The sequence below is a fragment of the Salmo salar genome, chromosome ssa14, assembly GCF_905237065.1.
Source record: "Salmo salar chromosome ssa14, Ssal_v3.1, whole genome shotgun sequence".
NCBI classification, from domain to species: Eukaryota; Metazoa; Chordata; class Actinopteri; order Salmoniformes; family Salmonidae; genus Salmo; species Salmo salar.
This window is the reverse complement of record NC_059455.1, coordinates 72,251,561-72,264,070: the sequence shown is the minus strand read 5'-3', so window position 1 is coordinate 72,264,070 and position 12,510 is coordinate 72,251,561.

Here is a 12,510-nt window from a genome sequence, read left to right as displayed (position 1 = left end):
CAGCAATTAGCTGAAACATGACAGAGTCTGACAGGCGGATTGCCCTGATGTGTTTTTACTTCCCTAATGGGGAAGAAAGAAAAAACTATTCTGTCCTTTATTAGGCTACCTATCACTTTCTTTTCACCCAGTGTGAAAAGTGCCTAGTTCTGCAAAAGAACTTCAGCTTTTTTGTGAGTGAAACTAATTTAACAAGTGAATATCTTACAGGATTTGAATCTATCATTTTTTTTTTTTACTTTCTTTCACCTGTTAAGCCATGAATATGTAATCAGAAAATATTCATGTGTATGTCTGTCTGGGAATGCACAGGATAAATCAGACAGTAACCTAACCGCTAATATTGACAGAAGGCATGTCACTATGAATAAGTCAACACACAAACATTAGACAACTGCATGACAGAGAGTAATCTACAATACTATAACCCCTAAATAGGCTTTCAGTGGCTACATAGCATCTACAGTCAGAGGCCACGTCCCAAATGGCACACTATTATAGGGCTGAGATAACAAATGGTGCACTATATAGTGCCTTTTGGAACTTTTTGGTTGCCATTTGGGATGTAGCCAGTCTTGAACTTCTCTACCCCAGCAGAAACAGCTTCTGCTCATCTCCTCCTGTCTTCTGTGGGCTACGTGGGTGGGCTGCCCTCTATTACACACAGCCATGAGGGTAGGCTCATCTCTCTCTCTCTCTCTCTCTCTCTCTGTCTCTCTCTCTCTCCCACCACAGACAGTACAGCTCAATTTGACCTTGCAGAGTCATCTGCTGTGGATGCCAACCCCACTGTCCTCACTGTGTGTGTACTGTATGTGTGTGTGTGTGTGTGTGTGTGTGTGTGTGTGTGTGTGTGTGTGTGTGTGTGTGTGTGTGTGTGTGTGTGTGTGTGTGTGTGTGTGTGTGTGTGTGTGTGTGTGTGTGTGTGTGTGTGTGTGTGTGTGTGTGCGTGTCTGTCTGTTTGTCTTGGTCAGGCTGATAGGATCTTAGGAATATTAGCTGGCTGTTTAGAGCCTCTTCGGTGCGTGAGTGTCTGTCATGTGTGCGCGCGCGTGTGTGCACGTGTTCTGTCTGAGAGGCCCCAGAGGATAAACTCTGTCTCCACAAGTGGAGGCTCCTCGGAGGAGGAAGGGGAGTACCATCCTCCTCAGTGATTTTTTTGTTGTTGATAAAACTATACTAAATATATTCACGTCACCAAATAATTTATTAAAACACACTGTTTTGCAATGAAGGTCTACAGTAGCCTGAACAGGACTCTGTAGGGTAGTACCATCGTGTAGCCAGAGAACAGCTAGCTTCTGTCCTCCTTTTGGTACATTGACTTCAATACAAAACCTAGGAGGCTCTTTGTTCTCACCCCCTTCCATAGACTTACACAGTAATTATGACAACTTCCGCAGGACGTCCTCCAACCTATCAGAGCTCCTGCAGCATGAACATGACATGTTGTCCACCCAATCAGAGAATTAATCGTGTACTGAAAGCGTGGAACTCTTCGAAGTCAAGGTAAGCTATTGGTTTTATTAATTTATTGCTGCCGGGGCCCGCCGGTGTAACTGCTAAACTGCTTACTGACTATACACTGTAACATTACTGCATGATTGTAGCGGGTTTACTGACGCATTAGTTCTATTGGCTATGTTGACTAGGAAGTTACTTTACCTAATATGGGGACATTGATGTAGGCTGTGTTTAGCGATGATATGATTTGACTTGGAAAGGTTTTTCCGCCTGGTCACATACATATACAGTGTTGTACATTGAAGTCTACAAACAAAGGAAAAGTGAGAGGAGAAGAGTGCATAGAGGCGAGAAGGAATACAACGTGGCTGCTATGAAAGTGAAATGTGTTTACGCTTGATCAGGGGTGTATTCATTCTGCCGATTCTGTTGAAAAACGTTTTTTAAAAGGAAGCAAATGAAACGGGGATAAAAAATTACCTGAATTTGTCCAATAGAAACTCTCGTTTGCAACTGTTGGACTAATGAAATCAAATGTTATTGGTCACATACAGATTTTTTGCAGATGCTATTGCGGGTGTAGCAAAATGCTTGTGTTCCTAGCTCCAACAGTGCAGCAGTATCTAAGAATTCACAACAATACACACAAATCTAATAGTAAAAGAATGGAATTAAGAAATATATGCATATTAGGATGAGCAATGTCGGAGTGGCATTGACTAAAATACAGTAGAATAGAATACAGTATATAGTTTTCCATTATTAAAGTGGCCAGTGATTCCATGTCTATGTATAAAGGGCAGCAGCCTCTAAGGTGCAGGGTTGAGTCACTGGGTGGTAGCCGGCTAGTGATGGTTATTTAACAGTGTAATGACTACACCACCTCAGCTAGATACAGGCAAGAGTGTGCAAGTCAAATCTTTATCTCGACCTGTGTGTACCTACATTGCAAACTTTCATTCATAGGCTAGATTGTAGCAACGTCATGATGGGTATAGGGAAAATTTTAGTATCATGTAGTAGGGAAAGGGAGATACTTAGTCAGTTGTACAACTGAATGCCTTCAACTGAAATGTCTCTTCCCGCATTTAACCCAAACCCTCTGAATCAGAGAGGTGCGGGGGGGCTGCCTTAATCGACATCCACGTCTTCGGCGCCAGGAAAAAAGTGGGTTAACTGCCTTGCTCAGGGGTAGAGCGACAGGTTATTATCTCGTCAGCTCAGGGATTCAATCCAGCAACCTTTCAGTTACTGGGCCAATGCTCTAAGTAGCCAAACCTATTGATGTTGCATTGAACTGGGTGAATCGAACATGAATGACAGTCATCCAATATGTTGTAATAGAAATAAGGCCACGCTCATGAAGAAGAAAAAAATAGTCCTCCCTCATCATAAACGACACTGACCGCCACTGGTCTCTATGGTAACAAGCCTCACATCACCACAAACAAGGATCACAAATAATATTACGTGATAAACTGAGGGCCGAGGGTGAAATTAGTTCATAGTTATTAGCTTGGAATCGAAAGTAAATATTGTTCTGTTTCAGTAGTGTTTCAGAGCGATATTCAGTTTGGATTCCAGACTAGTAATATATGTATGTGTGGATCTACGGGGAATTTATTTTTTTCTTTTCAAACATACTTGAGCGATATTGTCCATCTGTCCTGATTATCGTCCTTGAAGAAGTCAAAGCCTGGAGTAGTGAAGGGTATGTGAATTCCACAATCCACACATCTTTACAAGCAATATGGTGTCCAAGAAAGAAGAAAAGTACAGGAGAATGATGGGGTGAAGGAGGGAAAGAGGAGGAAATTGGTTAAAGAAGAAGTGATTAAAATGTCAGGAGGGATATTGGCAAATAATAAGGCAAGCCAAAGACAGCTGTGCTTTTATATCAAGCTTGGAAGCCACCATCATGTACATCAAATATAAAGTGTCATAAAATAACTAAATAAACAAAAATCCCCCAATCAAAGAAATTATAAAACCAAATTTCAAGATGGAGTGAATTACAGGTGCAAGCATATTGGCATATTGATAGTTATTTCAGTCTCCATGGTGGAGAATGAGGAAGTGGTGCTGGAGTTTCTCCTATAAACTCTGTTTATTACACTGCATGGGCTACCTGCCAAATGGCACCCTATTCCCTATATAGTGCACTACTTTTTACCAGCCCCCATAGGGCATAGGTTCCATTTGGGACGCACATTGGGACGCATGTTATTTAACTAGGCAAGTCAGTTAAGAACAAATTCTTATTTACACTGACAGCCTACCCTGGACAACTTGTGCACCACCCTATGGGACTCCCAATCACAGCCAGATGTGATACATCCTACATTTGAACCAGGGACTGTAGTGACACCTCTTGCACTGAGATGCAGTGCCTTAGACCGCTGCGCAGTGCCCGTGTGTGTACTCATGAGAACTTTTCCCAGAAAGAGCTTTCTCAACCTCTGACCTTCCTCACTTTGTCCTTGGCTGAACATACTGTACCATCACTGGTCCCTCCATATTTTGCTCTTCGGGGGAGACGTTAGCTAACCTACATATTATGACTGGCATCATAGACACTCCACAGAGCCCTTCTCTGTGTTCTCATGACAAATATGGGTGGGAAGGGAACATTCCTTGAGTGTTATCCTGTTGAAACATTCCCATACTGAAAAATAATGAACACAGTTCTTAACAGAAACAACCAGACAACCAGACCGTACGACAGGGTAGGTGGACAAACAAAGAACAAAGCACACTGGGTGTGTCGGACTATGTCCAAAATGTCACCCTATTCCCAACATAGTGCACTTCATAGTGCAGAGTCCTATGGGTACTGGTCAAAAGAAGTGCACTATGTAGAGAATAGGGTGACATTTGGGGCACATCCACAGACAATTTTCAAAAGTCCCTGTAAATGGAAATGTCTTGAAATGGACGCACAAAGGCGAGGCGAGGGGGGTGGGTGAGGGGGTAGGCGAGCAGTCCACAAGGAGAGGGGTCTCCGCCCCTATCCAGCCTGCTTCCTGTCAGCCACAGTAAACACTGGCCTTCTGAAAGGTGGCACTGTTTGTCCCCCCTAGGTCCCCGTCCTCATCAATATTTATGTCCACTGTAGTGAATGGAGCCACCGACTGTTAACATGTTTCTCCCTTTCAACGCGGCAAGAGACTCCACCACCCCTGGCAGGGCACACATGCATGCACTCACACACAAACACACCTGGGAAAGGAAAGCAGACTAAACTCTGGGAACTCTTCTGCCCTGACACTGTGGTTCTGCCTGGGCATGTGGAGTTCCTTCCTCCAGGCCTGCTGAGCATATGGATTGGTTTAGTCTTATGGAGCCAGACTGCTGGCTGGCTGGCTGGCATACTGAATGTCTTATGGCTCAGTGGGAGCGCTTAGCTTGGCTTGGCTTCCATTTATGCTTCATCGCTACAGGTAAGTCATAAAAGGAGCAGAAGTTTAATCACCTGTTATATACGGTGTGAATGTATATACCACTTGAAGAATCTGCACCCGTAAAACGTATAATTCCAGTATATCATGATTGATTGATTGCAGACTTCATCATTCCTCCTGTCCCTGGTCACCCCCTGCTTGACAAATAACACAGAACCTTATTTATCATTATAGGCCTCAGCCTCAGGCTGCTTTATGTAACAGAATGATCTAATAGCTTAACGTGTAGGATAGGTCTTGGACCTTTTTTTTCAGTGTTATTGTTAGAAAACACGCCCCCATAAAGAAAATGAAAATGAAAAACAGTTTCAGCCCCTGGTTCGACCTTGATCTGGAAGAGTTACTCCACCTCAAGAACACCATTTGGCGAAAGGCTCGGTACACGCATAATCAGGCTGACTGGCTGTCGTTCAGGCAAATGAGAAATAAGTACAATCAGGCTATACCAGGAAGGCTAAAGTTAGTTTCTTTAAGGAGTAGTTCTTTCTCTGTGGGTCTAACCCCAAGAAGTTCTGGAAAACAGTGAAAGACCTGGAGAATAAATCCTCCTGCTCACAGTTGCCCATGTCCCTTAATGTTGATGATGTGGTTGTTACTGACAAGGAGCGCATGGCTGAGCTCTTTAATCACCACTTCATTAAGTCAGGATTTCTATTTGACTCAGCCATGCCACCTTGCCCGTCCAACATTTCCTCATCTCCCACCCCTTCGAATGCGACTAATCCCGATACTCTTCCCTCTTTTTCACCTGCCCTGCTACACAGTTTCTCCCTGCAGGTGGTCACTGAGTCTAAGGTGATAATGACCCCCCCAAAAAAATCTGTTAGATGGTTTAGATCCTTTCTTCTTTAAGGTTGCAGCCCATATCATCGCAGAGCCTGTCTCTGACCTTTTTAACCTGTCTCCCCTCTCTGGGGAGGTTCACAATGCTTGGAAGGCAGCCACGGTGCGTCCTTTATTTAAAGGGGGAGATCAGCTGATCCTAAAACTGTTATACGACAATTTCTATTTTGCCCTGTTTATCAAAAGCGTTGGAAGAAACTGTCAATAATCAACTGACTGGCTTTCTTGATGTCTATAGTACTCTCTCTGGTATGCAATCTGGTTTCCACTCAGGTTATGGATGTGTCACTGCAACCGTAAAGGTCCAAAATGATATCACAATTGCCATTGATTCTAAGCAATGTTGTGCTGCTATTTTTATTGACTTGGCCAAAGTTTTTGATACAGTAGACCGTTCCCTTCTTGTGGGTCGGCTAAGGAGCATTTTTGTCTCTGAGGGGTCTTTGGCCTGGATTGTTAACTACCTCTCTCAAAGAGTGCAGTGTATAAAGTCAGAACCTCTGCTGTCACAGCCCCTGCTTGTCACCAAGGGAGTACCCCAAAGCTAGATCCTAGGCCCCACACTCTTCTCTTCTCAATTTACATCAACAACATAGCTCAGGAACAGTAGGAAGCACTCTCATCAATGTATGTGCAGATGATAGTCTTATACTCAGCTGGCCCCTCCCCGGATTTAGTGTTAAACGCTCTACCATAAAGCGTTCTTAGTGTCCAACAAGCTTTCTCTGCCCTTAACCTTGTTCTGAACACCTCCAAAACAAAGGCCATGTGGTTTGGTAACAAGAATGCCCCTCTCCCCACAGGTATGATTACTACGTCTGTGGGTTTAGAGCTTGAGGTAGTCACCTCATACAAGTACTTCGTAGTATGGCTGGACGGTACACTGTCCATCTCTCAGCACATATCCAAGCTGCAGGCTTAGGTAAAATCTAGACTTGGTTATCTCTATTGTAATCACTCCTCTTTTAACCAAGCTGCCAAACTAACCCTGATTCAGATGACCATCCTACCCATGCTAAATTACGGAGATGTAACTTAAAGATCGGCAGGTAAGGGTGCTCACTAGCGGCTAGATGTTCTTTACCATTCGGCCATCAGATTTGCCACCAACGCTCCTTATAGGACACATCACTGCACTGTATACTCCTCTGTAAATTGCTGATCTCTGATCTCTTATTTATAAAACCCTCTTAGGCCTCACTGCCCCCTATCTGAGATATCTACTGCAGCCCTCATCCTCCACATACAACACCCATTCTGCCAGTCACATTCTTTTAAAGGTCCCCAAAGCACACACATCCCTGGGTCTCTCCTCTTTCAGTTTGCTGCAGCTAGCAACTGAAACGAGCTGCAAACCTCAAACTGGACAGTTTCATCTCCATCCCTACATTCAAAGACACTCTTACTGACTCTTGTGGGTGCTTTGCGTGATGTATTGTTGTCTCTACCTTTTTACACAATGTTTGAACCATGTTTGCGCTGCTACCATGTTGTGTTGCTGCCATGCTGTGTTGTCTTAGGTCTCTCTTTATGTAGTGTTATGGTGTCTCTCTTGTCGTGATGTGTTTCGTCCTTATACATCTCCCTCCCCTGTCCTGCCTGCAGGCCCCTAGTCCAGGAGGTGTATCTTATACATCTCCCTCCCCTGTCCTGCCTGCAGGCCCCTAGTCCAGGAGGTCTATCTTATACATCTCCCTCCCCTGTCCTGCCTGCAGGCCCCTAGTCCAGGAGGTCTATCTTATACATCTCCCTCCCCTGTCCTGCCTGCAGGCCCCTAGTCCAGGAGGTCTATCTTATACATCTCCCACCCCTGTCCTGCCTGCAGGCCCCTAGTCCAGGAGGTCTATCTTATACATCTCCCTCCCCTGTCCTGCCTGCAGGCCCCTAGTCCAGGAGGTCTATCTTATACATCTCCCTCCCCTGTCCTGCCTGCAGGCCCCTAGTCCAGGAGGTCTATCTTATACATCTCCCTCCCCTGTCCTGCCTGCAGGCCCCTAGTCCAGGAGGTCTATCTTATACATCTCCCTCCCCTGTCCTGCCTGCAGGCCCCTAGTCCAAGAGGTCTATCTTATACATCTCCCTCCCCTGTCCTGCCTGCAGGCCCCTAGTCCAGGAGGTCTATCTTATACGTCTCCCTCCCCTGTCCTGCCTGCAGGCCCCTAGTCCAGGAGGTCTATCTTATACATCTCCCTCCCCTGTCCTGCCTGCAGGCCCCTAGTCCAGGAGGTCTATCTTATACATCTCCCTCCCCTGTCCTGCCTGCAGGCCCCTAGTCCAGGAGGTCTATCTTATACATCTCCCTCCCCTGTCCTGCCTGCAGGCCCCTAGTCCAGGAGGTCTATCTTATACATCTCCCTCCCCTCCCCTGCCTGCAGGCCCCTATTCCAGGAGGTCTATCTTATACATCTCCCTCCCCTGTCCTGCCTGCAGGCCCCTAGTCCAGGAGGTCTATCTTATACATCTCCCTCCCCTGTCCTGCCTGCAGGCCCCTAGTCCAGGAGGTCTATCTTATACATCTCCCTCCCCTGTCCTGCCTGCAGGCACCTAGTCCAGGAGGTCTATCTTATACATCTCCCTCCCCTGTCCTGCCTGCAGGCCCCTAGTCCAGGAGGTCTATCTTATACATCTCCCTCCACTGTCCTGCCTGCAGGCCCCTAGTCCAGGAGGTCTATCTTATACATCTCCCTCCCCTGTCCTGCCTGCAGGCCCCTAGTCCAGGAGGTCTATCTTAAACATCCCCCTCCCCTCCCCTGCCTGCAGGCCCCTATCCAGGAGGTCTATCTTAAACATCCCCCTCCCCTCCCCTGCCTGCAGGCCCCTATCCAGGAGGTCTATCTTAAACATCTCCCTCCCCTGCCCTGCCTGCAGGCCCCTAGTCCAGGAGGTCTATCTAATACATCTCCCTCCCCTGTCCTGCCTGCAGGCCCCTAGTCCAGGAGGTCTATCTTAAACATCTCCCTCCCCTCCCCTGCCTGCAGGCCCCTAGTCCAGGAGGTCTATCTTATACATCTCCCTCCCCTCCCCTGCCTGCAGGCCCCTAGTCCAGGAGGTCTATCTTATACATCTCCCTCCCCTCCCCTGCCTGCAGGACCCTAGTCCAGGAGGTCTATCTTATACATCTCCCTCAACCTCCCCTGCCTGCAGGCCCCTAGTCCAGGAGGTCTATCTTATACATCTCCCTCCCCTCCCCTGCCTGCAGGCCCCTAGTCCAGGAGGTCTATCTTATACATCTCCCTCCCCTGTCCTGCCTGCAGGCCCCTAGTCCAGGAGGTCTATTTTATACATCTCCCTCCCCTGTCCTGCCTGCAGGCCCCTAGTCCAAGAGGTCTATCTCATACATCTCCCTCCCCTGTCCTGCCTGCAGGCCCCTAGTCCAGGAGGTCTATCTCATACATCTCCCTCCCCTGTCCTGCCTGCAGGCCCCTAGTCCAGGAGGTCTATCTCATACATCTCCCTCCCGTGTCCTGCCTGCAGGCCCCTAGTCCAGGAGGTCTATCTTAAACATCTCCCTCCCCTCCCCTGCCTGCAGGCCCCTAGTCCAGGAGGTCTATCTTAAACATCTCCCTCCCCTGCCCTGCCTGCAGGCCCCTAGTCCAGGAGGTCTATCTTATACATCTCCCTCCCCTCCCCTGCCTGCAGGCCCCTAGTCCAGGAGGTCTATCTTATACATCTCCCTACCCTGTCCTGCCTGCAGGCCCCTAGTCCAGGAGGTCTATCTTATACATCTCCCTCCCCTGTCCTGCCTGCAGGCCCCTAGTCCAGGAGGTCTATCTTATACATCTCCCTCCCCTGTCCTGCCTGCAGGCCCCTAGTCCAGGAGGTCTATCTTATACATCTCCCTCCCCTGTCCTGCCTGCAGGCACCTAGTCCAGGAGGTCTATCTTATACATCTCCCTCCCCTGTCCTGCCTGCAGGCCCCTAGTCCAGGAGGTCTATCTTATACATCTCCCTCCCCTGTCCTGCCTGCAGGCCCCTAGTCCAGGAGGTCTATCTTATACATCTCCCTCCCCTGTCCTGCCTGCAGGCCCCTAGTCCAGGAGGTCTATCTTATACATCTCCCTCCCCTGTCCTGCCTGCAGGCCCCTAGTCCAGGAGGTCTATCTTATACATCTCCCTCCCCTGTCCTGCCTGCAGGCCCCTAGTCCAGGAGGTCTATCTTAAACATCCCCCTCCCCTCCCCTGCCTGCAGGCCCCTATCCAGGAGGTCTATCTTAAACACCCCCCTCCCCTCCCCTGCCTGCAGGCCCCTATCCAGGAGGTCTATCTTAAACATCTCCTCTCCCCTCCCCTGCCTGCAGGCCCCTAGTCCAGGAGGTCTATCTTATACATCTCCCTCCCCTCCCCTGCCTGCAGGCCCCTAGTCCAGGAGGTCTATCTTAAACATCTCCCTCCCCTGCCCTGCCTGCAGGCCCCTAGTCCAGGAGGTCTATCTTATACATCTCCCTCCCCTCCCCTGCCTAAAGGCCCCTAGTCCAGGAGGTCTATCTTATACATCTCCCTCCCCTGTCCTGCCTGCAGGCCCCTAGTCCAGGAGGTCTATCTTATACATCTCCCTCCCCTGTCCTGCCTGCAGGACCCTAGTCCAGGAGGTCTATCTTATACATCTCCCTCAACCTCCCCTGCCAGCAGGCCCCTAGTCCAGGAGGTCTATCTTATACATCTCCCTCCCCTCCGCTGCCTGCAGGCCCCTATCCAGGAGGTCTATCTTAAACATCTCCCTCCCCTCCCCTGCCTGCAGGCCCCTAGTCCAGGAGGTCTATCTTATACATCTCCCTCCCCTGCCCTGCCTGCAGGCCCCTAGTCCAGGAGGTCTATCTTATACATCTCCCTCCCCTCCCCTGCCTGCAGGCCCCTAGTCCAGGAGGTCTATCTTATACATCTCCCTCCCCTCCCCTGCCTGCAGGCCCCTAGTCCAGTAGGTCTATCTTATACATCTCCCTCCCCTCCCCTGCCTGCAGGCCCCTAGTCCAGGAGGTCTATCTTATACATCTCCCTCCCCTCCCCTGCCTGCAGGCCCCTAGTCCAGGAGGTCTATCTTATACATCTCCCTCCCCTCCCCTGCCTGCAGGCCCCTAGTCCAGGAGGTCTATCTTATACATCTCCCTCCCCTGTCCTGCCTGCAGGCCCCTAGTCCAGGAGGTCTATCTTATACATCTCCCTCCCCTGTCCTGCCTGCAGGCCCCTAGTCCAGGAGGTCTATCTCATACATCTCCCTCCCCTGTCCTGCCTGCAGGCCCCTAGTCCAGGAGGTCTATCTTAAACATCTCCCTCCCCTCCCCTGCCTGCAGGCCCCTAGTCCAGGAGGTCTATCTTATACATCTCCCTCCCCTGTCCTGCCAGCAGGCCCCTAGTCCAGGAGGTATATCTTATACATCTCCCTCCCCTCCCCTGCCTGCAGGCCCCTAGTCCAGGAGATTTATCTTATACAATCCCCTCCCCTGTCCTGCCTGCAGGCCCCTAGTCCAGGAGGTATATCTTACACATCTCCCTCCCCTGTCCTGCCTGCAGGCCCCTAGTCCAGGAGGTCTATCTTATACATCTCCCTCCCCTCCCCTGACTGCCTGCAGGCCCCTAGTCCAGGAGGTCTATCTTATACATCTCCCTCCCCTGCCTGCCTGCAGGCCCCTAGTCCAGGAGGTCTATCTCATACATCTCCCTCCCCTCCCCTGCCTGCAGGCCCCTAGTCCAGGAGGTCTATCTTATACATCTCCCTCCCCTGTCCTGCCTGCAGGCCCCTAGTCCAGGAGGTCTATCTCATACAATCCCCTCCCCTGTCCTGCCTGCAGGCCCCTAGTCCAGGAGGTCTATCTTAAACATCTCCCTCCCCTCCCCTGCCTGCAGGCCCCTAGTCCAGGAGGTCTATCTTATACATCTCCCTCCCCTGCCCTGCCTGCAGGCCCCTAGTCCAAGAGGTCTAGCTTATACATCTCCCTCAACCTCCCCTGCCTGCAGGCCCCTATCCAGGAGGTCTATCTTAAACACCCCCCTCCCCTCCCCTGCCTGCAGGCCCCTATCCAGGAGGTCTATCTTAAACACCCCCCTCCCCTCCCCTGCCTGCAGGCCCCTAGTCCAGGAGGTCTATCTTAAACATCTCCCTCCCCTCCCCTGCCTGCAGGCCCCTAGTCCAGGAGGTCTATCTTATACATCTCCCTCCCTTCCCCTGCCTGCAGGCCCCTAGTCCAGGAGGTCTATCTTAAACATCTCCCTCCCCTGCCCTGCCTGCAGGCCCCTAGTCCAGGAGGTCTATCTTATACATCTCCCTCCCTTCCCCTGCCTGCAGGCCCCTAGTCCAGGAGGTCTATCTTATACATCTCCCTCCCTTCCCCTGCCTGCAGGCCCCTAGTCCAGGAGGTCTATCTTATACATCTCCCTCCCCTCCCCTGCCTGCAGGACCCTAGTCCAGGAGGTCTATCTTATACATCTCCCTCAACCTCCCCTGCCTGCAGGCCCCTAGTCCAGGTCTATCTTATACATCTCCCTCCCCTCCGCTGCCTGCAGGCCCCTAGTCCAGGAGGTCTATCTTATACATCTCCCTCCCCTGTCCTGCCTGCAGGCCCCTAGTCCAGGAGGTCTATTTTATACATCTCCCTCCCCTGTCCTGCCTGCAGGCCCCTAGTCCAAGAGGTCTATCTCATACATCTCCCTCACCTGTCCTGCCTGCAGGCCCCTAGTCCAGGAGGTCTATCTCATACATCTCCCTCCCCTGTCCTGCCTGCAGGCCCCTAGTCCAGGAGGTCTATCT